We start from the raw sequence: 27,367 nt of genomic DNA on the forward strand, positions 1-27,367 counted from the left end.
ATATTTTGGATATAAGTCTTTACTATATATGTATATTTCACATATTTTCTCCAGCTCTATGGCTTACAGTTTCATGCTGTTAATATTGTTTTCACAGCACAAAGCTTTTAATTTTAATAAAGTTGTACTTATCCATCCTTCTCTTTCAAGGATCATCCTTTTGCTGTTACATGTCAAAACTCACCACCAAACCCAAGGTTACTTAGATTTTCTCCTATCTTTTCTTCAAAAAGTTTTATGGTTTTGCAGTTTATGTGTAAGTCTATAATCCTTTTTGAATTAATTTATGTGAAAGTCATAAGGCCTGTGTGTAGGTATTTTTTCATAGTACTGTTTAATTATTGTAACAATATTTGTTGAAAATATTATCTTTTCCATTGAAATAGTCTGTTCCTTTTCAAAGATCATTTGACTATAAGTGGGTCTATTTCTGGGATTTCTATTATTTTTTTATTAATCTACATGTCTCTTATTTTCCTGACACCAAACTATCATGATTACTTTAGGTTTGTAGTAAGTCTCAAATAGTAAGAGTAATGCAATAAGTCTCAGATAGTTGAGTCCTCAACTTTGTTCTTCCTATTCACTATTGTGTTAGTTACCCTAGGTCTTTTGCCTTTTCATATACACTTTAGAATTTGATTTTTCACCTCTACAAAAAACTTGATGGCACATAGAATTTCAAGGGAACCCAAGTTGCCAGAACAATCTTGAAAAAGAAGAACAAAGTTGGAGAACTCACACATCCTGATTTCAAAACATAATACAATGCTACAGTGATCTAAACAGTTTGGTACTGGCATAAGACTAGACATACAGACCAGTGGAATAGAACTGATATTCCAGAAATTAATCATTATACTTATGGTCAGTTTATTCTCAACAAGTGTGCCAAGACCATTTAATGAGGAAAGAATAGTCTTTTGAACAACCTGGGCTAGGACAACTGGATATCCACATTCAATACAATGAGTTCGAAATCCTATGTCACACCCAATTTAAAAAACCTAATTAAAACAACCTAATTAAAATCTGGGCAACCCTCAGAATGGAAGAAAATATTTCCAAATGAAGCAACTGACAAAGGATTAATCTCCAAAATTTACAAGCAGCTCATGCAGCTCAATATCAAAAAAACAAACAACCCATTCCAAAAATGGGCAGAAGACCTAAATAGACATTTCTCCAAAGAAGACATACAGATTGCCAACAAACACATGAAAGGATGCTCAACATCACTAATCATGAGAGAAATGCAAATGAAAACTACAATGAGGTATCACCTCACACCGGTCAGAATAGCCATCATCAAAAAATCTACAAACAATAAATGCTGGAGAGGGTGTGGAGAAAAAGGAAACTCTTGCACTGTTGGTGGGAAGGTAATTTGATACAGCCACTATGGAGGACAATATGGAAGTTCCTTAGAAAACTAAAAATAGATCTACCAGCAATCCCACTACTGGGTATATATCCTGAGAAAACCATAATTCAAAGAGAGTCATGTACCACAATGTTCATTGCAGCTCTATTTACAATAGCCGGGACATGGAAGCCACCTAAGTTTCTATTGACAGATGAATAGATAAAGAAGATGTGGCACATATATACAATGGAATATTACTCAGCCATAAAAAGAAACGAAATTGAGTTATTTGTAGTGTGGTGGATGGACATAGAGTCTGTCATACAGAGTGAAGTAAGTCAGAATGAGAAAAACAAATCCCGTATGTTAACACATATATATGGAATCTAAAAAAAAAGGTTCTGACGAACCTAGGGTCAGGACAGGAATAAAGATGCAGACGTAGAGAATAGACTTGAGGACATGGGGAGGGGGAAGGGTAAGCTGGGACGAAGTGAGAGAATAGCACTAACATATATACACTACCAAATGTAAAATAGATAGCTAGTGGGAAGCAGCCACATAGCACAGGGAGGTCAGCTTGGTGCTTTGTGACCACCTAAAGGGGTGGGATAGGGAGGATGGGAGGGAGATGCAAGAGAGAGGAGATATGGGGATATATATGTATATGTATAGCTGATTCACTTTGTTATAAAGCAGAGATTAACACACCATTTTAAAGCAATTAGACTCCAATAAAGATGTTTAAAAAAAAAATCTGGGCAAAGAACTTGAATAGAGATTTCTACAAAGAAGATATACAAATGGCCAAAAAGCACTTGAAAATGTGTTCAATATCATTAGTCTTTAGGAAAATGTAAAGCAAAACCACAATGGGATAACGCTTCACATTCACTAGGATAACCGCGATAATAATTTTTAAAAATAGAAAACAGATGTTGATAAGGATATGGAGTAATATATGGAGTAATCCTCATACATTGCTGGTGGGAATGTAAAATGTGTAACTGCTACTAAAAACAGTTTGGTGGACCCTCAAAAAATTACTATAGAATTACTATATGACCCAGAAACTCCATTCCTAGCAACATACCCCAAAGAATTGTAAACATGTACCCAAACAAATACTTATACACAAATGTTCTTAACAGCAATATTCACAATATCCAAAAGGTGAAAACAACTCAAATATGTATCAATGGATGAAGAAATGAACAAAATATTGTGCATTCATACAATGAGATATTATTCAGTTATAAGAAGGAATGACATGTTGATACATGCAACACAGGATGAGCCTGAAATACATTATGTGGATTGAAAGAAGCCAGACAAAAATGGTCACATATTATAGGATTCCATTTATATGAAGTATCCAGACAAGTAAATCCATAGAGACATAAAATATATTAGTGGTTGCCTGCATATGGGGGGAGAGAAGAATAGGATGTAACTACTTCAGGGGTAAAGGGTTTCATTTTGAGATGATGCAACATTCTGTGGTTTCAGTATGGAAAAGTGAAAAAAGTTCTGGAGATAGGTGATGGTAATGGTTGCCCAACATTATGAATATAATAAAGGCCACTGAATTGTATACTTTAAAATGGTTAATTTCATGTTATTTGAGTTTCACCTCAATTTAAAAAAATAAACCTTGCTGGGATTTTGATTGTAATTGTGTTGAATATATGGATAAATTTGGGAAGAATTGGCATAATAATATTGAGATTTCCAATCCATGAGCATGCAATCTTTCCATTTATTTAGATCTTTGATTTTTTTATCACTGTTTTTTCATTTTCTACTTGTAGACCCTATAAATATTTTGTTAGACATACATAAGTATTTCAATTTTATTTTTGTTGCTAGTGTAGATGGAAATTATTTTCTAATTCAAATTACAATTTTTTATTGCTGATAAACACAAAATTTATTTTTGTATATTTAGCTTGTATTCTGAAACCTTGATATACTTGTTTATTTGTTCCAAAATATATCTGTTGATTCTTTGGAAATATCTACATGACTTTCAGGTCATCTGTGAATAAAGATAGTTTAATTTATTTCTTTCCAATATGTAGCTTTTATTTCATCTTTTTGTCTTGTTGAAATAGCTATGACTTCTTGTATGATATTGAATAGGAGTGTTGAGAAAATATACCCTTTCCTTGTTTCTGATTTTGTGGGAAAACATTATCTTTCCTACCATTAAGTATGATGTTAGCGCTTGGATTTTCTTGCTTTTTAAAAAATCAAGTTGAGGAAATTCCTCTCCACTTCTAAATTGCTGAGTCAAGATAGTGTATAGTTACCATTTTACCTCCTTTCCATACTATGCTCTTTGATGGAAGTCAGCATGTGGAAGCTCTCAGTTAAGGAATGGGAGGTTATGCTTAACTTCCTTGAGGGCAGTCTCTATGTAATTTGCTTAGAATTCTTATGCACAGTATATTTGTCTTTTCTCCAATCTTTTATTTATGTATTCAATAATTTAATAGCATAAGTATAGACTCATGGATATGTATTTTACTCCATGAGTTATAATCCAATATTACTTTTTTGTGCAAATTGTTTAAGACTTGGCCATGGGAGCTTTTCCAGTTGGCTCTTGCACCACTTTGTAGTACCCCCTTTTTTGGGGTTGGACTTCCTTACTTTATGGAACATATGTTCTAGGCTAACATTGTAAATTCCCTGCACCTACTCTTATAATCAGCCAATTCTCCAAGGATCCATGATTTGTTCTATTGGAGGTATCAGAAAACAAGTGCACCTGCATCTAGTGCACTAGGTGTACTAATTGCTACCAGAGTTTCATTGATTCTAGGCCCTTTCAGCTGATATGAAAAAGAAATATATGTTTATATACTAACTGATACAGTATATATAAATATTTATATATGTAATCTTTGGTATCTATATTGATCTAAACATGAGTTTATACTGATATCTATTACCCCATAGATCATCCTATCCTTCCCTTTCTTGTCTGTAATATCCCACTACAGCAGTGTAAACATGACCATATCTGCCATTCGTGTATTTAATTGTTTGGTTCCAGTGTACGTATATGTTTTTAGAATGATTCACCCATATTCCACAGGTAACAACTTTATCATGTAGAATGCAGAGCTTATGTGCATTTCCTTTTACATTTAGTTTTGCAGACTCCACTTATTTCCAAAGTTATGTAACTTTTCCCCCACCTTCAGTGTAGGTTTTTTTTTTAAAGAGCTCCTGACTCCTATTTATTTATTTATTTTGGCTGTGTTGGGTCTTTGTTTCTATGTGAGGGCTTTCTCTAGTTGCGGCAAGCGGGGGCCACTCTTCATCGTGGTGCACGGGCCTTTCACTGTTGCGGCCTCTCTTGTTGCGGGGCACAGGCTCCAGACGCACAAGCTCAGTAGTTGTGGCTCACGGGCCGAGTTGCTCCGTGGCATGTGGGATATTCCCAGACCAGGGCTCGAACCCGTGTCCCCTGCATTGGCAGGCAGATTCTCAACCACTGAGCCACCAGGGAAGCCCCAGTGTAGGTTTTTGATGTATGGTTTTAAATGTTTGTTCTCTTCCCCTTTTTTGTTTTTGATGCCAAGACCTGCAGTTGCACATATTTTTTATATCATTTGCTTATCTTCTATGTTTATTACTTTGGGGATAATTCACCATTTCTTTTTATTTTTCTAGGCAATTTTAAAATCTCCTTTATATAATTTTATGTAGATTCAATGATGTCAATTATCTTTTTTCCCCCTGTAATCCAGTTTCCATTTCTGAAGTGATTTTGTCTTTTTTGTTCATTTATTTCTGAATTCTGTGAGTTCCCTACATTTTCCTATTGTCTGTCCATGAATTCTCTAAGGTTTTGTTTTGTTTTGTTTTAAAGCATTTCATTATGTTCTTTCTTAACTGTATCTGCTCATTTAAAAAATATGTTGAAATGTTGTGTTGCTAGTCTCCTCTGATTTGTGGCTGTATTTTCTGGTAAGTTTTATTTTGCTTCTAACAGGCTCTGATTTTCTTTCTTTTTAAATTTTTTTAAATTTAAAAATAATGTGGCATTTTTTGTATTAATAATTGAATGAGTTAGCTCATCCTGGGTCATTTATTAGCAGAATAACCCTACTGTTGAGATACTTAAGGTCACTTTCCCTATTTCTCAACTTAAGGTCTCTCTTCTCTCTTGTCACAAGGAGGACTTGTTCTTTCATATGAAGCTTTCTCTTTAATATTTCTGCACTTATACTTCTGTTATCTCAACTCTTCATTTTCTTTTGTTCTTATGTATTGGTTCTTAAATGTATCCTCATTATTTCCACACTGAGTGAGGTAACTTCTGACTTGGAGTAAATATTAGCTGATATTTTTTGGATACTTCCTTCTTTTGTGTGTATTGTGATAAATTACTCATATTGGCCATGCATGTATGGTTTTATTTCTGGACACTTGATTCTAATCAGTTAGCCTATATATCTGTCTTCGTGCTAATATTACACTTCATTGCTTACTGTAGCTTTGTAATAAGATTTGATATTGGAAAGTGTCAGTAATTCAACTTTGTAATCTAAAAAGTTCTACTTTTTCAAGATTGTTTTGTCTACTTAGGGTCCCTTGCAATTCCATATGAATTTTTAATATCAGCCTTTCCACTTCTTCATAAAAGGCCACTTGGATTTTGATAAGGATTTCAATGATTCAGTAGGTTGCTTTGGGGAATTTACCATATTAACAATATTAATTCATTCAATTTATGAACATGGGATCTTCCTGTTTATTTAGGTCTTCTTTATTTTCTTTCAACAATGTTTAGTAGTCTAAAGTCTTAGCCTCTTTGGTTAAATCTATTCCTAAGTATTTTATATTTTTAATGTTGTTGTATATTAATTATTTTCTTAATTTTTTTTCAGATTGTTTATTACTAGTGTATGGGGATACAACTGATTTTTGTGTGTTGATCTTCTATCCTGAAACTGCTAAATTCATTATTAGCTCTAAAAGGTTTTTTTGGTGTGTGTGTGTATTCTTTAGGATTTTCTATATATAAGATCATTTTATCTGCACCTAGAATTAGTTTTACTGCCTTCCTTCCAATTTGGATGCCAACTATTTCTTTTCCTTATCTAATATCTCTGGTTAGAATTTCTAGTACAGTGTTGGATAGAAGTAACAAAAGAAGGCATCCTTGTCATGATCTCAATCTTAGGAGAAAGCTTTTGGTCTTTCAAATTTAATGTTAGCTATGAGTTTTTTCATATATGCCTTTTTCATGTTGAGAAAATTCCTTTCTATCACTAGTTTGTTGAGTGTTTTTATTCTGAAAGAGTATTGGGTTTCTCAGATGCTTTTTCTGTGTCAGTTGAGATTATCATATGCCTTTTCCCCTTCATTCTATTAATGTATATTACACTGATTGATTTTCATATATTGAACCACCTTGCATTCTTTGGAGAACCCACTTTGTCATGGTGTGTAATTGCTTTTAATGTGCTGCTGTATTCATTTTGTTAGTATTTTGTTGAGGATTTTACAACTATATTCACAGGAAATTGGCCTGTAGTTTTTTTTTTTTTTTTCTCTTGATGTCTTTGTTTGGCTAATCAGGGTAATTCTGGCCTCACAGAATGAGTTAAGAAATGTTACCTTGCCCTTCTATTTTCTAGAAGAGTTTGAGAAGTATTAAGTTATATAAATGTTTGGTAGAATTCACCTGTACAGTCATCTTGTCCTGGTCTTTTATTTGTAGTGAGATTTTTGATTACTGGTTTAATCTCTTTACTTCTACTATGTCTATTCACATACTCTTTTTTTTTTTTTTTTTCTTTAGTCAGTTTTGGTAATTTTGTGTTCCTAGGAATTTGTCTGTTTCATCTAGGTTATCTAATTTTTTGGCATACAATTTTTCACAGTATTCTCTTAAAATGTTTTTTATTTCTGTAAGATCCTTGGTAATGAGCCCAATTTTATTTTTATTTTAGTAATGTAAGTTCTTGCTATTTTTTATCAGTCTAGATTAAGCTTTGCCAATTTTGTTAATATTTTCAAAGAACCAATTTTTGTTCTATTGATTTTCTCTATTGTTTGTATAGTCTATTTTGTTTATCTTTACTCTTTATTATTCCATTTTTTTTCTGCTAGTTTTGGTATTATTTTGTTCCTTTTCTACCTTTTTAAGGTGTAAAGTTAGGTTTCTAATTTGAGATCTTTCTTTTCCTTAAGTGTAGACATTTACAGCAATACATTTCCTTTGAGCACTGCTTTTACTACCTCTCATTAATTTTGGTATGTTGTATTTTCTTTTCAGTTGTCTCAAAGTATTTTCTAATTTACCTTGTGATTTCTTCTCTGACCTCTTGGTTGTTTAAGAGTGTGTTGTTTAATTTCTACGTATTTGTAAAATTTCCAGTTTTCCTTCTGTTTTTGATTTCTAGTTTAATTCCATTGCAATTGAAAAGATATTTTGTATGATTTCAGTCCTTTTAAATTTACAGAGTCCTGTTTTGCAGTCTGATACATGAGGAATGTTTCATGTTCACACGAAAATAATGTGTATTTTGTTGTTGCTGCATGGAATGTTTTGTATATATCTGTTAGAACCAATTCGTTCATATGTTTTTTGAGTCCTGTGTTTTCTTACCAATCTTCTCTCTAGTTGTTCTACCCATTATTGTAAGTGGAGTATTCAAGTCTCCAACTATTATTGTAGAACTGACTATTTCTTCCTTTATTTCTACCAATGTTTGTTTCAGATATGTTGAGACTCTGTTTTTAGGTGTCTATATGTTTATAATTGTTATATTTTCTTTACTGATTGAACCCTTTACAAAGTTCTTCTCTAACCCTTATAGTAATGTTTGACTCGATGTCTATTTTTTCTGATATTAGGATAGCCACCCCACTCTCTTTTGATTGCTATCAGCAGGGGATATCTTTTTCATTCATTTACTTTCAACCTATTTTTGCTTTTGGATTTAAAGTGAGATTCTAGTAGACAACGTATAGATGGATCTTGTTATTTTATTTATACTGACAATCTCTTCCTTTAAATTAGAAGTTTTAATCCATTTATATTTAGAGTAATTACTGATGACAGACTTATTTCTGATATTTTGCTTTTCGTTTTCCACATATGTTATACCTTTTTTTGTTCTCAGTTCCCCAACTACTGCTTTCTTTGGTACTTAACTGATTTTTTTTTTTTTTTTTTTGGTAGTGCACCATTATATTTTCCTTTTCATTTTATTTTCTGTATAACTTTTCATTATTTTCATGGGAGTTACTTTGAGGTTTACAATTAAGATCTTAAACTTATAATAGCTAGTTTAAATAAATACCAATTTAGCTTTGATAGTATCCAAAAACTCATCTCTATACAGCCCTGTGCCTCCCTCCTTTGGGTTGTTGTTGTCACATCTTTATATATTGTGTGCCCATTAATATAGATTTATAATTATTGTTTTTGTGTTTCTTTTTAAATCACACAGAAATAAAAAGAGGAATGACAAGCTAAAAATATGTTAATACTTATTTACATTTACTGTGTACTTACATTTACTAGTATGCTTTATTTCTTATTAGTGTTTTGAATTAGTCTAGTGTCCTTACATTTTGGCCTTAAGGACTCACTTTAGCATTTCTTGTGGGACAGATCTACTAGCAATGAACTCCCTCTGTGCTTGTTTCTCTGGGAATGTCTTACTTATTTCTTAATTTTGAAGGGTAATTTTGCCATATATAGAATTCTTGGTTCGTAGGGGTTTTTTTGTTTGTTTTCTTTCAGCAGTTTAAATATTCTGCTGCTTTCTTGCCTCTGTGGCTTCTGATGAGAAATCAGCTGTTAATCTTACTGAGGATGACTTTTCTGTATGAATCACTTCACTTTTGCTGCTTTCAAGATTCTCTCCTTGTCTTTGGCTTTTGACAGTTTGATTATAAGGTCTTGGTGTAAATCATTTTGAGTTTATCCTACTTGGAATTTGATAAGTTTCTTGGATGTGTAGTTTTATGCTTAAATCAAGTTTGGTAAGTTCTGACCATTATTTCTTCAAATATTCATTCTGTCCCTTTTCCCTTATCTTCTCGTTTTGGCACTCCCATTATGTATATGTTGGTACCATCAATAGTGCCCCACAAGGCTTAGGTTCTGTTCATTTTTTTAAAATTCCTTTTTTTCTCTCTGCTTCTCAGACTGGATAATTTCACTAGACTTGTCTTCGTGTTCACTGATTCTTTCTTCTTCTATTCAAATGTGGGTTAAATCCTTCTAGGGCATGTTTCATTTCAGTTATTGTAATTTTCACTCCAATATTTTTATTACTTTGTTCCTTTTTATAGTTTCTATGCCTTTATTTCTATCTCCTTTCCTCTGTTAGTTCATACATTGTTTGTCTGGTTTTCTTCAGTTCTTTTTCTATGTTTTCCTTTAACTTTTTAAATATATTTAAGTATATTTTAGGCAGTTTGTTTAAAATCTTTGTTCAGTACGTCCTCCAGGACCACAGTGTGCCATCTTCAGGTCAACCACTGCATCAGGGCATAGGGATAGAGCAAGTGATTTAAAGTGTTATCAGAGTTCTTCCACTATATTTCAGTGCACTTCTCCTTGTTAAGCATTCACTTGGATGTTGTATACCTTTGACTAACTTCCACTGTTCTGATAAGGTTAATTTTGACATTTTTGGTCAGATTTTTGTTGTTTCTGGGGATAGATGGTCACTCACAGTTGCCTACTTTTCCACTTTTGCTGATGTCACTCCCTTCTTTATATGTGAAAGATAATTTTTCAGAATATAGATACTAGGTTTCATGGTTATCTTTTTCAAGCCTATAAGTATTTTTCTCCATTATCTACTTGTCCACATGATTTTTGAGGTAAAGCCTGCAGTAATTCTTACCCTTGTCTCTCCACCAGTAAGACTCTCCCCCTCCTTGGGCTTCTTTTAACATTTTCTCTTGGTCTTGCTTTTCTGCAGTTTGAATACACTTTGATATGTTTCTTCTGGTGTTTATTCTGTTTGGTGATATTGGAGCTTTCTGGCTCTGTGGTTTGGTGTCTGCCATTAATTTCAGAAAATTCTTAGTTATTACTTCAATTTTTTTCTGCTCTATTTTCTCTTTATTCTCCTTCTGGTATTCCAATTATGTGTATGTAACACTTCTCAAAATTGTCCTGAAGTCCTGACATGTTTTCTCCTCTTACTCCTTTTTGTTCTTCTCCTCCTGTTTCTCTCTTTTCTTCTCCTTCTCCTGCTTTTATTCTCATTCTTCTTTCTATTTTTATTTCAATTTTGGATATTGTCATTAATCTATCTTCAAGCTCATTGATTCTTTCTTTTGTCTTGTCTAATCTTGATGACCTTACCAATGGCATTCTTTATTTATGTATAGTGTTTTTGACTACCAGCATTTCAATTTAATCCTTTCTTATTTTCTCTGTCTCTTCTTAAATCACGCATCTTTTTTGACATGTTTCTTTTTCCATTAGATACCTTAAATGTATTAATCATAGTTATTTTAAGTTTACTGTCCAATAATTGCAGCAATTTTAAAAATATCTGAGTAAGGTTTGGATGTTTGCTTTGTCTCTTCAAACTTTTTCTTTTCTTTTCTTGCTGTTCAGGAAAGGAATAATGCAGCAGACCTGGGATGTTCAAACCCTACATGCTCCCAGGAATAGTCAATCATCAAGGCTGTCACTTGATCAGATCCTGAGAGATATGCTTTAAGCCCCTGAAATATTCTTCCTGGAAAGAGTATTGTATGCTGGAGGCCTTCAGTCATGTGGTATTAGTTTGATCAATAGTCTGTGCTAACAGTGTGATTTGTGGTGAAAATATGTTTTTGCTCTGAGGGACTAGAGTCTCAGTAGCTGAGGTCAGTCATGCAGGAGATGTATGCTCTAATGAATGACCCCACCCCCAATAAAAACCTTGAACATCAAGGCTTGAGTGTTCTTCCCTGGTTGATAAAATTTCACATGTGTTACCACATATTATTGCTGAGTGAACTAAGCAGGTCCATATAATTCTGTGATCAACCATTTTTATGGCTATAACATCTTTTCTGAGTCCTGTAGTCCTAGAAAATCTACAAGTCTGAAGGTAGTCTTAGGGACTCCTGACACATTTATCTTTTAGCTTGCCTTGTAATTTTCTCTTTGTTAAAAATTATTTTTGAGTTGCAGCCCCAGTTCAGGAAAATGGCTTCATTATTATTATTGTTGTTGTTATTTTCCTGTTTAAAAATTTTGAAAAGTTTTCTGTCTTTGCCATGTGATTGGAGGAAACAGAGGGGCAGAGGGGGAGATTAAGATGTAAACTCACAACCTTATCTGACTAGGTTTGATTTCCTCTCTTTTATTTTGCCTTCTATTAACTTTTTCCCCCTTGCCTTCTTTAATCTATTCCTCTTCTTTTTAAAATTTCTTCTGTCCTCCTCGATTTTTAAATATTTTACCTATCTGGAACTTATTCCTGCCTTTCCTATCTTCCTTTCTACCTGCCTGCCTGCCTTACTGCCCTTCTACTTTCTTGCCTTCCATAGCTACTGTTGTGTTTTTAACATTCACACTTGACCCAAGCAGTTCTATCATTAGTTAATAAGCTCTACCAATTCTTGAATAAGACAAGGACTTGGAGTGCTTGATTATTATCCTCTCTTCTCATACGTTTTAGTATATTATTTCCATCTCATTTTATGTCTCTCAAATTAGGAATTATTGTTGTTGTTATTCATAAATAAATGATTTGCATTTATCCAGCTCTGCCAATTTCTTCTCTCATCATACTTTCTCCCATTACTTTTTTTTCCTTTGAGATAAATTTCTTTATTCTTGAATTGAATTACAGTTATACTTTGTTTTATAGCTCCTTACAGATATTGTGATTTTTACAGATTGGAGGCTTATGGAAACTCAGTATGGAGCAAGTCCATCAACATCATTTTTCCAACAGCATTTGTTCACTTTGTGTCTCTATGTCACATTTTGATAATTCTTGCAATATTTCAATTTTTCATTATTATTATATTTGTCATGATGATCTGTGATCAGTGATCTTTGATGTTACTACTATGACTTGCTGAAAATTCAGATGATGGTTAACATTTTTTAGCAATAAAGTATTTTTAAATTAAAGTACGTACTTTTTTAAAAAGACATAATGCTATTGCACACTTAATAGACTACAGTATGGTGTAAACATAACTTTTATATTCACTGGGAAAACAAAATATTTGTGTGACTTTCTTTTTTAAGATTTTTGCTTTATTGTGGTGGTCTGGAACTGAGCCCACTGCAAGGTATCCCTGTATTCTGTAATTCTTTTGATAAAAGTTTGTGAGTAGTACCTCTCAAAAATTGTTCAAAGATATCTTGATTTTTTCCATACTCTTAAATAATAGTTTAGGTAGGTATATGAATCTAGATTGACTGTAATATATATTCTCTGTACACTGAAGAAAGTATTTATGCTCTTTTTGGTTTTGTTGTTACTGTAAGTCTGCTGTCAGTCTAATTATGTTTTCATTGCAGGTAATATAATTTTTAAGAAATCTGACAGCTTTCAGTATCTCAATGCCTTTGACATTTTTCTATTTTACTATATCTATATATCATATTTTTATTTAGTTGACTTGTAATTCATTCCATTTATTGAATGTGAGAAATTATGCTTTTAATCAAATTTGAGAAACCTAAGCTGTTTTCTCCTCAAATATTTCTACTCTTCCATTCTATATTTCCAGAATTCATATAAGGCATATATTGGATCTTATAAGTCTATCTTCTCTCTTAATTCTCTGTATGTTTCTGCAATTGTTTTAATTTCTGCATTTAAAAAAACATTCTGAAAGTATTTTTTCTTAGTGACTTGTTTTTTATTATGATTTTCATTTCTTTTGTGTGTTTAATAATTTTAAATATACTAATTTTATACTCTTATTATGTGAAATTTAGGGGACTCAGTCTGCTCTTTATTTTGATCATGCATGATCATTTTCTGATTTGTTTTATTACTTTGGATTGTGAGTTCATTTTGAAATTTTGCTTAAGCTGTAGGAATCCTTTGTAGCCCACATTGAAGACTTTCCTAACAAGCTTTTTTTTTTAATTAATTAATTTTTATTGGAATATAGTTGCTTAACAATGTTGTGTTAGTGTCTTGCTGTACAGCAAAGTGAATCAGTCATACATATACATATATCCACTTTTTTTAGATTTCCTCCCCATTTAGGTCACCACAGAGCATTGAGTAGAGTTCCCTGTGCTATACAGTAGGTTCTCATTAGTTGTCTATTTTATACATAGTAGTGTATATATGTCAATCCCAATCTCCCAATTCATCCCACATCTGCTTCCTCCCTTGGTATCCATAAGTTTGTTCTCTACATCTGTGACTCTATTTCTGCTTTGCAAATAAGTTAATCTGTACCATTTTTCTAGATTCCATATGTAAGCAATATTATATGATATTTGTTTTTCTCTTTCTGACTTACTTCACTCTGTATGACAATCTCTAGGTCCATCCATGTCACTGCAAATGGCACTATTTCATTCCTTTTAATGGCTGAGTAATATTCCATTGTATATATGTACCACCTCTTCTTTATCCATTCCTCTTTCAATGGGCATTTAGGTTGCTTGCATGTCCTGGCTGTTGTAAATAGTGTTGCAATGAACATTGGGGTGCATGTATCCCTTTGAATTATGGTTTTCTCAGGGTATATGCCCAGTAGTGGGATTGCTGGGTTATATGGTAGTTCTATTTTTAGTTTTTTAAGGAACCTCCATACTGTTCTCCATAGTGGTTGTATCATTTTACATTCCCACCAACAGTGAAAGAGGGTTCCCTTTTCTCCACACCCTCTCCAGCATTTATTGTTTGTAGATTTTTTGATGACGGCTATTCTGACCGGTGTGAGGTGATACCTCATTGTAGTTTTGATCTGCATTTCTCTAATAATTAGTGATGTTGAGCATGAATTGGTTCTGTAAGTTACTCTAGGAGCATCACTGACCTGACACTGATATTTATGTTAATGTCTTGGGATCATGTATTATTCCAGGTTCTCCAGAAAAACAGAACCAATAGGATATCCATCTGTCTATCTAGCTAGCTAGCTAGCTAGCTAACTATCTATCTATCATCTATCTATCATTTATCTAACATCTATCTATCATATATAAAGAAATGTATTGTAAGGAATTGGCTAATAAAATTATGGAAACTGGCAAGTCCAAAATCTTCAGAGACAATGTCCTCATTTGAGTCTGAAGCAGCTTCTGAAAGAGCTGCTATCTTGGTTTGAGCTCAAGTCCAGGAGGCTGCTGTAGAACCAGGAAGAGCTGATGTCCAGTTTCAAGGCCATCAGGCAGGAGAATTCTCTCACTTGAGAAAAAGTCTGTCCTTTGCTCTATTCAAGTGATTGAATGAGGCCCATCTACATTATGAATTGCTTTACTCCCTCTACTGAGTTAAATGTTAATCTCATCCAAAAATAAACTCACAGAAACACTCAGATTAATGTTTAACCAAATATCTGGCCCAGTCAACACATAAAATTAATCATCACAGCTCATGTTGGTAAATTCAAATCTCAATTACAAGTGTGAAAGAGCTCATATTATGTATTCTTAGAGGAGAATTCTTTTATCTTGTATCCTGAGCCCAGGCAAAATGAACTAAGTTTTGTTGTTCTTTGTTTTTTCTCTTTAATCTTATGCTGGGTGAATTATTTCAAATTAAATAATTTACTGAAGATGCAGATATATTTAGATAATGGTCTTAGTCCCAATTCCCTATCTAATACTCCTTTAAGAAACAGCTTATTATCACCAAAAAGGTATTAAATTCTGGTTCTTGAGTTGCAAAGACTGGGGACTCTCTCAGCCTATCTCTCTCTTAGGACGGTTGCTGCATGAGCTCTTATGTTTATTGGTCTTTGTTTAATTTCTATTCTCTTGGAATTTGAGGATTTCTCCATCACTCACATTGTTTTGTACCAACTAAATTTTGCATTTAATGTAATGTTTATTAAATATTTCTAACATTAGTAGGTGCTTGTAGTAAGAAATTTCCAGTGTATTTAGTGTCCTATTATGCTAATACCCAGAAACCAAATCAATTAATGTCATTTTACAATTTTGGGAACCAGTTTACACAAATACAGTATTATTGTATTCTAAAACTAGTGGATTAGAACCAGTAGTTTCTAAGAATACCTGAGCCAAGTCATGATCCCATTCAGTTAAATTCCTTTATTTATTGTAGCATTGCTGAATCCTATCTTTCTAAACTTGATTTTATTTTTTGGCTAACTCAGTTTAATTCTTTATTAAATTGCACATGGATAAATGGGAAAGCATACCTTCCTTTTGTTTACCATCATATATATAATTATGAGTAGAAGGGGAGATAAGTATTTTTATTTTATTCAAAGATAATTCATGTTTAATGTTTTTATAGTATTTACTGGAAAATATAAAATCACAAGCTTGCTACATGCTCCAATGTACCACAGTCTGTGTTTGAAAATCAATAGGATAAATCAGCTTTTATTCCCAAGGATTATATATTATTCCTTGTATGGTCACCCTGGACACATAATGATAAAATATTCCCTGCCTCAATTCCTGCTGAGTCACTTGTATGGAGACTTTTAATTAGATTCTGGTGCTGGTTTGATCTTCTATAGAGAGAAAGGATTGCTGAATGTAGATATTCATTACACAGTTAGCTCAAAGCAGCTGTAAGATCCAACTGGGAAATTGTAAATATATGGATTCCATCATGGCATTTTCAGGGAAGGTAATTATTCTAGACCTAACAGGAGTTACTTGGAATGCTCAGGAAATTTCAAATAAGGCTACTTCTTTTTTTTTTTTTACTTGTTAAAGAGACTATTTTACAATAAATTTATAAAATATAAATAAATTTAATTTTATGATAGATTTTGATTTACAGAAAAGTTGCAAGATAATACATAGATTTCCCATATAATATAGACCCAGTTTCCCCTATGATTAATATTTACATTTGTATGGCAAATTTTCATGATGAATGAATTACTACTTATACATTATTATTAACTAAAATCCATACTTTATTCAGAATACCTTCGTTTTACCTTTACTCTTCCAGGATTACATGCAGGGAGTCATCAAGTCACTTCAGGATCCTCTTGGCTGTGATAGATTTTCAGGCTTAATTTTTAGGACATTGAGAGATTTTAGGAATACTGGCCATGTATTTGTCAATTGGGGGTTTGTCAGGTGTTTTTCTCATGATTAGGATGGAGTTATGAGATTTTGGGGGGATGACTACAGATGCAAAATGCCACTTTAATCACATCATATCAAGAGTTTATACTATTACCAAGACATAACTGTTAAAGTTAATCTTGATCACCAGGCTAGTAGAGTTGTAAAGCCACTCTTCTTCCACCTTTCAATACAATGCTCTTTGGCAGAAAGTCACTATGCATAGTTTGCACATAAAACGTGGGGAGCTATGCTTCACCTAATTGAAGGCATAGTATCTACAGAAATTATTTGGAATTCTTCTGTTTGAAAGATTTGTCTACAGTCCCCTTTTTAATTGATTAATTTAATTATTAATTTATGTCTGTATGGACTCATGGATATTTATGTCATACTTGGGTTATCATCCAGAAATACCTTGTTTATTTATTTTTTGCTCAATTTATTCCATCTTTGGTTATTGGGAACCACTTCTGTTGGCTACTTTGTCCCTTTGACATATCCTTATCATTGTAGTTTGAGCACTTTCTTATTTTTGAATTCTTCATACTCATCTTATATATTTCCTAATTTGGTCCTAGAACCATCCATTTTCTCAAGAATCCATAGTTTCTTTTGTTGGAGAATGATATTAGAAACAAAGATCTGAGTACTAGGTGTGCTCATTGCTTCTGAGGTATTATTGCTTCTAGGCCCTCTCAGTGGACAGAGAAAGGAAATATGTGTGCATGTATACTAATCTGTGTACATACACATGTCAATACATATACCTGTTTTTACAATCTATATCTATATAAAAAAAAACATGAGTTCATACTGATGTCTCCAACTCCAGTTCACTACTGTATGAATCATTCTAGCCTCCTCTGCCTGCTTATCTGTAAATTTCCCCTCCAACAGTGAGAAGCTTGGCTCTCCTTATCCGCTGTAATTTTTCAGTTCCAGTACACATGTATCATGGTAACAAAATTATTTAATCCATACCTGATGTGAAACTACTTTATCAGTTACTGTTGTGTTAATGTGCAGATTCTTTTGCCTTTAGTTTACAGACTCCACATTTCCAGAGTTACATAGGTCAATAATTTTTCTCACATTCTTTTCCATAATAGAAGTTAGATTATTTTATCATGCTCTGCATTCCATTATGGATTCTGCTGACCTAATTTTAAAAAATTTGCATACATAAATATTCAGGCTTCCAGCTGTAGAATTTTACTGGGTCACATGTCCATCATTCCAGTGTCATGCAAAATAGTTTCACCACTCTAATAAAAATTCCTTGGGCATCTCCTATTGAACTTTTCTCTCCCTGAATCTGTGGTAACCACTGATCACTTTAGCATCTCTGTAGTTTTCCATTTTCCATTTTGCCATATACTATATAACCTTTTCAGACTGACTTCTTTCACTTTAGCAATATACATTTAAATTTATTGTGTCTTTGCATGACTTGATGGCTCATTTCTTTTTATCGCTTCATAGTAATGCATTATGAATATACCACCATTTGTCTATCTATTTCCATACTGAATGTTGGTAGCTTCCAGGGCTTTTCTTGTGATTATGAATAAGGTTTCTATAAATATTAAGTTGCAGATTGTTGTGTGGACATAGTTTTCAAATCAATTGGATAAATAAGTAGGTGCAAAATTACTGGATTGTATGGTGTGATAGACTGAATTATGGCCCCCAAAGATATCCAGGGTCTATTCCCTAGAACTTGAAATGTTACCTTATATAGAAAAATGGACTGTTTATATGTGATTAAGCTAAGATTTTGAAGTTAAGAGATTATCCTGGATTATTTGGGTGAATTCTAAGTGTAATCACAAGTGTCTTATAAGAGAAAGGAAGAAAATTGACTACATTGTAGAATATGACATAACAAAAGCAGAGAGAGGTTTGAAGATGCTACACTGCTAGCTTTGAAGACGGAACAAAGTATCAAAAGCTAAGGAATGCAAGGAAAGCAGCTCTAGAAGCTGGAAAAAGCAAGATAATTAATTTTATTGAAAGTGGATATTGATTCCCTGCTACTATTGTGTTGCTCTCTATTTCTGCCTTTAAATTGTTTATATTTGCTTAATATATTTAGATACTCTGATGTTGGTTGCATATATACCTACAGTTGTATATTTTCTTGATGATTTGATCCCTTTATCGTCATATAATGACCTCCTTTGTCTCTTGTTACAGTTTTTGGCTTAAAGCCCATTTTGTCTGATATTAGTGTAGCCACTCCTGTTCTCTTTTTGTTTTTCACTTGGATGAAATATCTTTTTGCCTCCCTTTGGTTTGAGCCTTTGTGTGTCCTTGAAGCTGAAGTGAGTCTCTCCTAGGCAGCATGTGTTGGGTCTTTTTAAATCCATTCAGCCACTCTATGTCTTTCAGTTGTGTAATTTAATCCATTTAATTTAAAGTTATTATTGATAGGTGAGGACTTACTCTTCCCATCTTATCATTTTTTGATTATTTTGTAGTTCCTTTATGCCTCTGTCCTCTTTTGCTCTCTTTCTTTGTGGTTTGATGATTTTTCATAGTGGACTGCTTTAATTCCTTTGTATTTTGTGTATCTAGTATAGGTTTTTGCTTTGTGGTTACCATGAGACTTACATAAAATATTTATAGTCATAACAGTCTATTTTGAACATATCAACATAACTTCAATTGTATATGAAACCATACACTTTTACTCCCTCCCTCCACATTTTGTGTTTTTAATGTCACGATTTACACCTTTTTCTCTTGTGTAACCATTAATAAATTATTGTAGTGTCGACTTAAAATAATGCACAGCATGAGAGTTGAGAGTTAAGTTTTATTTGGGGCAAAATGAGGACTGCAGCCCAGTAGACAGCATTTCAGATAGCTCTGAGAAACTGCTCCAAAGAGGTAAGGGGGAACATCAGTATATATGTGATTTTGGTGCAGGGAGAGTACATGCAACTGAGCACATACATTTTTTGCAGATATCTTCTGCTTGTCTCATGAAAGTTACTGCCAGTCACGAGGAGCAGTCGTCACCATGAAGGATTTTAGTGTTCTCTAGTTATGAGGAGATACAAGAATTGGGCTCATAAAATTGGCTCCTGAAAATATCTAACTATCTGAAGACCTGTTCTGTCAGTTTTTCCCAGAGCACAGAGTGCCTCATTTCTGCTCTCCACCTGAACTCCTTTCAGGGGCTGTTGAAAGTCAGCAGCTGCAGCAGCACATGATTTAATCCTTGTAAAGGTAGATGGCAAGTGACAATTTGTAGTTGACAGTAGCTATAATTATTTTTAATAATTTTGTTTTTTAAACTTTATACTAGAGTTAAGTGATTTATACACCACCATTATAGTATAGATTATTTTGATTTGACTATATACTTACCTTTTTAATAGGTTTTATGCTTTAATATGTTTTAATCTTAGTAATTAGAATCCTTTCATTTCAGCTTGAAGAAATCTGTTTAGAATTTCTGGTAAGGCAGGAAAAGTGGTGATAAATTCCCTCAGCTTTTGTTTGCCTGGGAAAGTCTTTATCTCTCCTTCATTTCTGAAAGACAGCTTTGCTGGGTAAAATATTCTTGGTTGGCAGTTTTTTTCTTTCAGCACATTGAATATATCATCCTACTCACTCCTTGCTTGCAAGATTTCTGCTGAGAAATCCACTGATAGCTTTATGGGATTCCCTTGTATGAGATATATTTTCTCTTGCTGCTTTCAAGATTTTCTCTTTGTTTTTGATTTTTGAAAGTTCGATTATAATGTGTCTCAGTGAAGGCTTCTTTGGGTTGAATTTGTGTGAGGACCTATAAGCTTCATGTACCTGGATGTCCATATCTCCTCCCAGATTTGGGAGGTTCAGCCTTTATTTCTTTAAATAAGCTTTCTGCCATTTTCTCCTTCTCTTCACCTACTGGGACTCCCATAATACAAATATTGTTTTATTTGATGGTATTCCATACTAAATTTAGGCTTTCTTCAGTCTTTCAATTTTCCGTTTTCTACAATGATTGGATAATTTCAAATGACTTGTCTTTAAGTTCACTGATTTTTTCTTCTGCTTGATCAAGTCTGTGGTGGTTGCTCTCATTACATTGTTCATTGCATTCATTGTATTTTTCAGCTCCAGATCATTAATTGTTTCTTTTAATTATTTATATTTCTCCATTGACCTTCTCATTTTACTCACTGGTTTTGTGATTTTGTTGAATTGTCTATCTGTGTTCTCTCTTAGCTTGCTGAGTTTCCCTAAAACAATTATTTTCAATTGTTTGTCTGGCAATTTGTAGTCTATTTCTTCAGGCTTGGTTGCTAATATCATTGTGTTTCTTAGTGGTGTGTTGTTTCCTTGATTTTTTTTTTTAACATCTTTATTGGAGTATAATTGCTTTACAATGGTGAGTTAGTTTCTGCTTTATAACAAACTGAATCAGCTATACATATACATATATCCCCATATCTCCTCCCTCTTGTGTCTCCCTCCCACCCTCCCTATCCCATCACTCTAGGTGGTCACAAAGCACCTAGCTGATCTCCCTGTGCTATGTGGTTGCTTCCCACTAGCTATCTATGTTACATTTGGTAGTATATACAAGTCCATGCCACTCTCTCACTTCGTACCAGCTTACCATTCCCTTCCCTGTGTCCTCAAGTACATTCTCTACATCTGCATCTTTATTCCTACCTTACCCCTAGCTTCTTCATAACCATTTAAAAAAATTTTTACATTCCATATATATGTGTTAGCATATGGTATTTATTTTTCTTTTTCTTAATTACTTCACTCTGTATGACAGACTCTAGGTCCATCCACCTCATTACAAATAACTCAGTTCTGTTTCTTTTTATGGTTGAGTAATATTCCATTGTATATGTGTGTCACATCTTCTTAATCCATTCCTCTGTTGATGGACACTTAGGTTGCTTCCATGTCCTGGCTATTGTAAATAGAGCTGCCGTGAACATTGGGGTACATGACTCTTTTTGAATTATGGTTTTCTCAGGGTATATGCCCAGGAGTGGGATTGCTGGGTTGTATGCTAGTTCTATTTTTAGTTTCTTATGGAAACTCCATACTGTTCTCCATAGTAGCTGTATCAATTTACATTCCCAACACCAGTGCAAGAGCATTCCCTTTTCTCCACACCCACTCCAGCATTTACTGTTTGTAGATTTTTTGATGATGGCCACTCTGACTGGTGTCAGTTGTTACCTCATTGTAGTTTTGATTTGCATTTCTCTAATGGTTAGTAATGTTGAGCACTCTTTCATGTGTTTGTTGGCAATCTGTATATCTTCTTTGGAGATATGTCGATTTAGGTCTTCTGCCCATTTTTGGATGGGGTTGTTTGTTTTTATGATATTGAGCTGCATGAGCTGCTTGAAAATTTTGGAGATTAATACTTTGTCAGTTGCTTTATTTGCAAATATTTTCTCCCATTCTGAGGGTTGTCTTTTCTTCTTGTGTATGGTTTCCTTTGCTGTGCAAAAGCTTTTAAATTTCATTAGGTCTTATTTGTTTATTTTTGTTTTTATTTCCATTTCTCTAGGAGGTGGGTCAAAAAGGATCTTGCTGTGGTTTATGTCATAGGGTGTTCTGCCTATGTTTTCCTCTAAGAGTTTTATAGTTACTGGCCTTACATTTAGGTCTTTAATCCATTTTGAGTTTATTTTTGTGTATTGTGTTAGGGAGTGTTATAATTTCATTCTTTTACATGTAGCTGTCCAGTGTTCCCAGCACCACTAATTGAAGAGGCTGTCTTTTGTCCATTGTATATTCTTGCTTCCTTTATCAAAAATAAGGTGACTATATGTGTGTGGGTTTATCTCTGGGCATTCTATCCTGTTCCATTGATCAGTATTTCTGTTTTTGTGGCAGTACCATACTGTCTTGATTAGTGTAGCTTTGTAGTATAGTCTGAAGTTAGGGAGCCTGAAACCTCCAGCTCCGTTTTTCTTTCTCAAGATTGCTATAGCTATTTGGGGTCTTTTGTGTTTCCATACAAATTGTGAAATTTTTTGTTCTAGTTCTGTGAAAAATGCCATTGGTACTTTGATAGCGATTGCATTGAATCTGTAGATTGCTTTGGGTAGTATAGTCATTTTCACAGTGTTGATTCTTCCAATCCAATAAGATGGTATATCTCCCCATCTGTTTGTATCATCTTTAATTTCTTTCATCAGTGTCTTATAGTTTTCTGCATACAGGTCTTTTGTCTCCTGAGGTAGGTTTATTCCTAGGTAACTTATTCTTTTTGTTGCAATGGTAAATGGGAGAGTTGCCTTAATTTCTCTTTCAGATTTTTCATTCTTAGTGTACAGTAATGCAAGAGATTTCTGTGCATTAATTTTGTATCCTGCTACTTTACCAAATTCATTGATTAGGTCTAATAGTTTTCTGGTAGCGTGTTTAGCATCATCTATGTATATTATCATGGTATCTGCAAACAGTGACAGCTTTACTTCCTCTTTTCTGGTTTGGATTATTTTATTTATTTTTCTTCTGTGATTACTGTGGCTAAAACTTCCAAAACTATGATGAATAATAGTGGTGAGAGTGGGCAATCTTGTCTTGTTCCTGATCATAGGGGATATGGTTTCAGTTTTTCACCATTGAGAATGATGTTGGCTGTGGGTTTGTCATATATGGCCTTTATTATGTTGAGGTAAGTTCCCTCTTTGCCTACTTTCTGGAGGGTTTTTATCATAAATGGGTGTTGAATTTTGTTGAAAGTTTTTCTGCATCTATTGAGATGATCATATGATTTTTCTCCTTCAATTTGTTAATATGGTTTTTCACATTGGTTGATTTGTATATATTGAAGAACGCTTGCATTCCTGGAATAAACCCCACTTGATTATGGTGTATGATCCTTTCAATGTGCTGTTGGATTCTGTTCGTTAGTATTTTGTTGAGGATTTTTGCATCTAAGTTCTTCAGTGATATTGGCCTGCATTTTTCTTTCTTTGTGACATCTTTGTCTGGTTTTGGTAGCAGGGTGATGGTAGCCTCATAGAATAAGGATATACAATGGAGAAAAGGCAGTCTCTTCAAAAGTGGTGCTGGGAAAACTGGACAGCTACATGTAAAAGAATGAAATTAGAACACTCCCTAACACCATACACAAAAATAAACTCAAAATGGATTTGGGAACTAAATGTAAGACTGGACACTATAAAACTCTTTGAGGAAAACATAGGAAGAACACTCTTTGACATAAATGACAGCAAGATCTTTTTTCACCCACCTCCTAGAGTAATGGAAATAAAAACATAAATTAAAAAATGGGACCTAATGAAACTTCAAAGCTTTTACACAGCAAAGGAAACCATAAACAAGACAAAAAGACCACCCTCAGAATGGGAGAAAAGATTTACAAATGAATCAATGGACAAAGGATTAATCTCCAAAATATATAAATGCTCATGTAGGTCAATATTAAAATAAACAAACAACCCAATCAAAAACTGGGCAGAAGACCTAAATAGACACTTTTCCAAAGATGACATACAGATGGCTACAAAGCACATGAAAAGCTGCTAAACATCACTAATTATTAGAGAAATGCAAATCAAAACTACAATGATGTATCACCCCACACCAGTTTGAATGGGTATCATCAGAAAATCTACAAACAACAAATGCTGGAGAGGGTGTGGAGAAAAGGGAACCCTCTTTCACTGTTGGTGGGAATGTAAAATGATACAGCCACTATGGAGAACAGTATGGAGGTTCCTTAAAAAACTAAAAATAGAATTACCATATAACCCAGCAATTCCACTACTGGGCATATAGGCAGAGAAAAACATAATTTAAAAAGACACATGCACCCCAATGTTCATTGCAGCACTATTTACAATAGCCAGGTCATGGAAGAAACCTAAATGCCTAGCAACAGATGAATGGATAAAGAAGAAGTGGTACATATATAAATGGAATATTACTCAGCCATAAAAGGAAACGAAATTGGGTCACTTTTAAAGATGTGGATGGATCTAGAGACTGTCATACAGAGTGAAGTAAGTCAGAAAGAGAAAAACAAATATCATATATTAATGCATATATGTGGAACCTAGAAAAATGGTACAGATGAACCGGTTTGCATGGCAGAAATAGCGACACAGATATAGAGCACAAACCTATGGTAACCAAGGGTGGAAAGTGGCAGGGTGTTGGTGGTCTGATGAATTGAGAGATTGGGATTGGCATATATGCACTAATATGTATAAAATGGATAACTAATAAGAACATGCTGTATAAAATTTAGTAAAATAAAATTCAAAAAATATATATGACATTAATGATACTAAAATTCCTAAGCACTTAAAAAAAAGAGAAAAGAGAAAAAAAATAAAAATAAATAGTTAATAAAATGAAAAATTAAAAAGTAATTATTAAAAATAAAAAAAATTTAAAGTAATAAAAAGGAAAAAAAAGAGAAAGAAAGAAGAGAGCAACACAAGCAAAAAACAAATCCAGCAATGATAACAAGCACTACAAACGATACTAAAAGAATAAATAAATAAAAAATAAAATAAAATAACACCAAAAATAAAATCACAACAAAAACGGATAGACAGATCCCTAGGACGAATGGCAAAAGCAAAGCTATAGAGACAAAATCACACAAAGAAGCATACACATACACACTCATAAAAAGAGAAAAAGGAAAAATATATATATTTCATTGCTCCTAAAGTCCACCACCTGAATTTTGGGATCATTTGTTGTCTATTCAGGTATTCCACAGATGCAGGGTACATCAAATTGACTGTGGAGATTTAATCCATTGCTCCTGAGGGAGCTGGGAGAAATTTCCCTTTCTCTTCTTTGTTCAGCTCCTGGGGTTCAGCTTTGGGTTCGCCCGCCTCTGCGTGTAGGTCACCTGAGGGCATATTTTCTTCACTCAGGCAGGATGGGGTTAAAGTAGCAACTGATTAGGGAGCTCTGGCTCACTCAGGCCAAGGGGAGGGAGGGGTACGGAATGTGGGACAAGCCTGCGGCTGCAGAGGCAAGTGTGACGTCGCAACAGCCTGAGGTGCACCGTGTGTTCTTCCGGGAAAGTTGTCCCTGGATCACGGGACCCTGGCAGTGGCAGGCTGCACAGGCTCCTGGGAGGGGCGGTGTGGAGAGTGACCTGTGCTTGTACACAGGTTTCTTGGTGCCTGCAGCAGCAGCCTTAGCGTTTCATGCCCGTCTCTGGTGTCTGCTCTGATAGCTGCGGCTCGCACCCATCTCTGGAGCTCGTTTAGGTGGTGCTCTGAATCCCCTCGCCTCGTGCACCCGAAAACAATGGTCTCTTGCCCCTTAGCCAGTTCCAGAATTTTTCCTGGACTACCTCCTGTCTAGCTGTGGCACACTAGCCCCTTTCAGGCTGTGTTCACGCAGCCAACCCCAGTCCTCTCCCTGGGTTCTGAACTCTGAAGCCAGATCCTCAGCTCCCAGCCCCCGCCCGCTCCGGTGGGTGAACAGACAAGCCTCTTGGGCTGGTGAGTGCTGGTCGGCACTGATCCTCTGTGCGGGAATCTCTCCGCTTTGCCCTCTGCATCCCTGTTGCTGTGCTCTCCTCTGTGGCTATGAAGCTTCCCCCCTACTACCCCCGTCTCCACCAGTGAAGGGGCTTCCTAGTGTGTGGAAACTTTTCCTCCTTCACAGCTCCCTCCCAGAGGTGCAGGTCCCATCCCTATTCTTTTGTCTCTGTTTTTTCTTTTTTCTTTTGCCCTACCCAGGTACATGGGGAGTTTCTTGCCTTTTGGGAAGTCTGAGGTCTTCTGCCAGTGTTTAGTAGGTGTTCTGTAGGAGTTGTTCCATATGTAGATGTATTTCTGATGTATTTGTGGAGAGGAAGGTGATCTCCTTGTCTTACTCTTCCGCCATCTTGAAGGTCTCTTCGTTTCTTTGATTTTTCATGTTTCTTGTAGGCTTGCATTGATGCCTGTGCATATGATGGAATAACCAGCTCTTCCAGTCTTTGTCGACTGATTTTGTTGGGGAAGGAATTTTGTCTGTGGGTGTGTGTGAGGGTAATGGTAGGGTAGGGAGTGGTGGTCACAGATCCAAGGGACGTCCAGCAGCATATTCTCCATGCAGCTTCTACAACTGAGTTCAGCTTTGACAAAGATTTCAGAGATCCTCAATGGCCAAGGCTACAGGTAGTCTACTGTGCTGGTGAAAGCTGTTGGTTTCTTCAGTGGCAGGGGATCCAGGGAACCCCTTGATCTATTTTACTCCCATGGGGGATGTTGTGGCTGAGGGCATCCTTCTTGATACTTGATCTGACTTGTGGTTGACCTTAGGTTGGTGGTAGCACTGGTATCTGATTTACAGAGATCTGGGGTACTGGCTAACCTGCAGCAATCATGGCTCCAGTGCCTGAGTCATGGGTGGTTGAAAAACGATGGAGTCATGGACTAGAGTGAGGGCACTTGAAAAGTCACAGGGTTTGAAGCATGGACTAATCCACAGCAGTGGTGGCTCTGGCATGTGTAATGAAGGTGCACACTGAGCAGCCAAGGGCCAGGGTCTGAAGTATAGGTACATATGGAGAAACAGGAGCTCTGGAGTTGGGATGCTGGCTAGCCCACAGCAGTGGTGGCTCTGGTACCTGAGATACATGTGCATGTGGAGCAATCAGAGCCATAGTCTGAAACATGTGTGTGCACAGCACAGCTGCAGAGCTAGGATCTGGATTGTGGGTTGTCACTTATCTCAGTGGCAAAAGCTCCTTGTGTCCTATGTGCAGCAAACTTCTGGGGTCT

At 34.8% G+C, this 27,367-nt stretch overlaps 1 long non-coding RNA gene across 1 annotated transcript in view; it reads left to right on the forward strand.

Annotated features, from left to right (window-relative positions):
* Positions 1-27,367, forward strand: part of LOC309630361 — a 60,268-nt gene that overhangs the window by 21,076 nt on the left and 11,825 nt on the right. Inside the window, exon 1 of the long non-coding RNA XR_014245628.1 lies at positions 1-26,098. This exon is cut by the window's left edge and continues 21,076 nt beyond it. This is a non-coding gene — a long non-coding RNA (uncharacterized lncRNA). The remainder of the gene's footprint in view (positions 26,099-27,367) is intronic.

Source organism: Balaenoptera borealis (assembly GCF_965194805.1).
Source record: "Balaenoptera borealis genome assembly, chromosome: 6".
Lineage (NCBI taxonomy): Eukaryota > Metazoa > Chordata > Mammalia > Artiodactyla > Balaenopteridae > Balaenoptera > Balaenoptera borealis.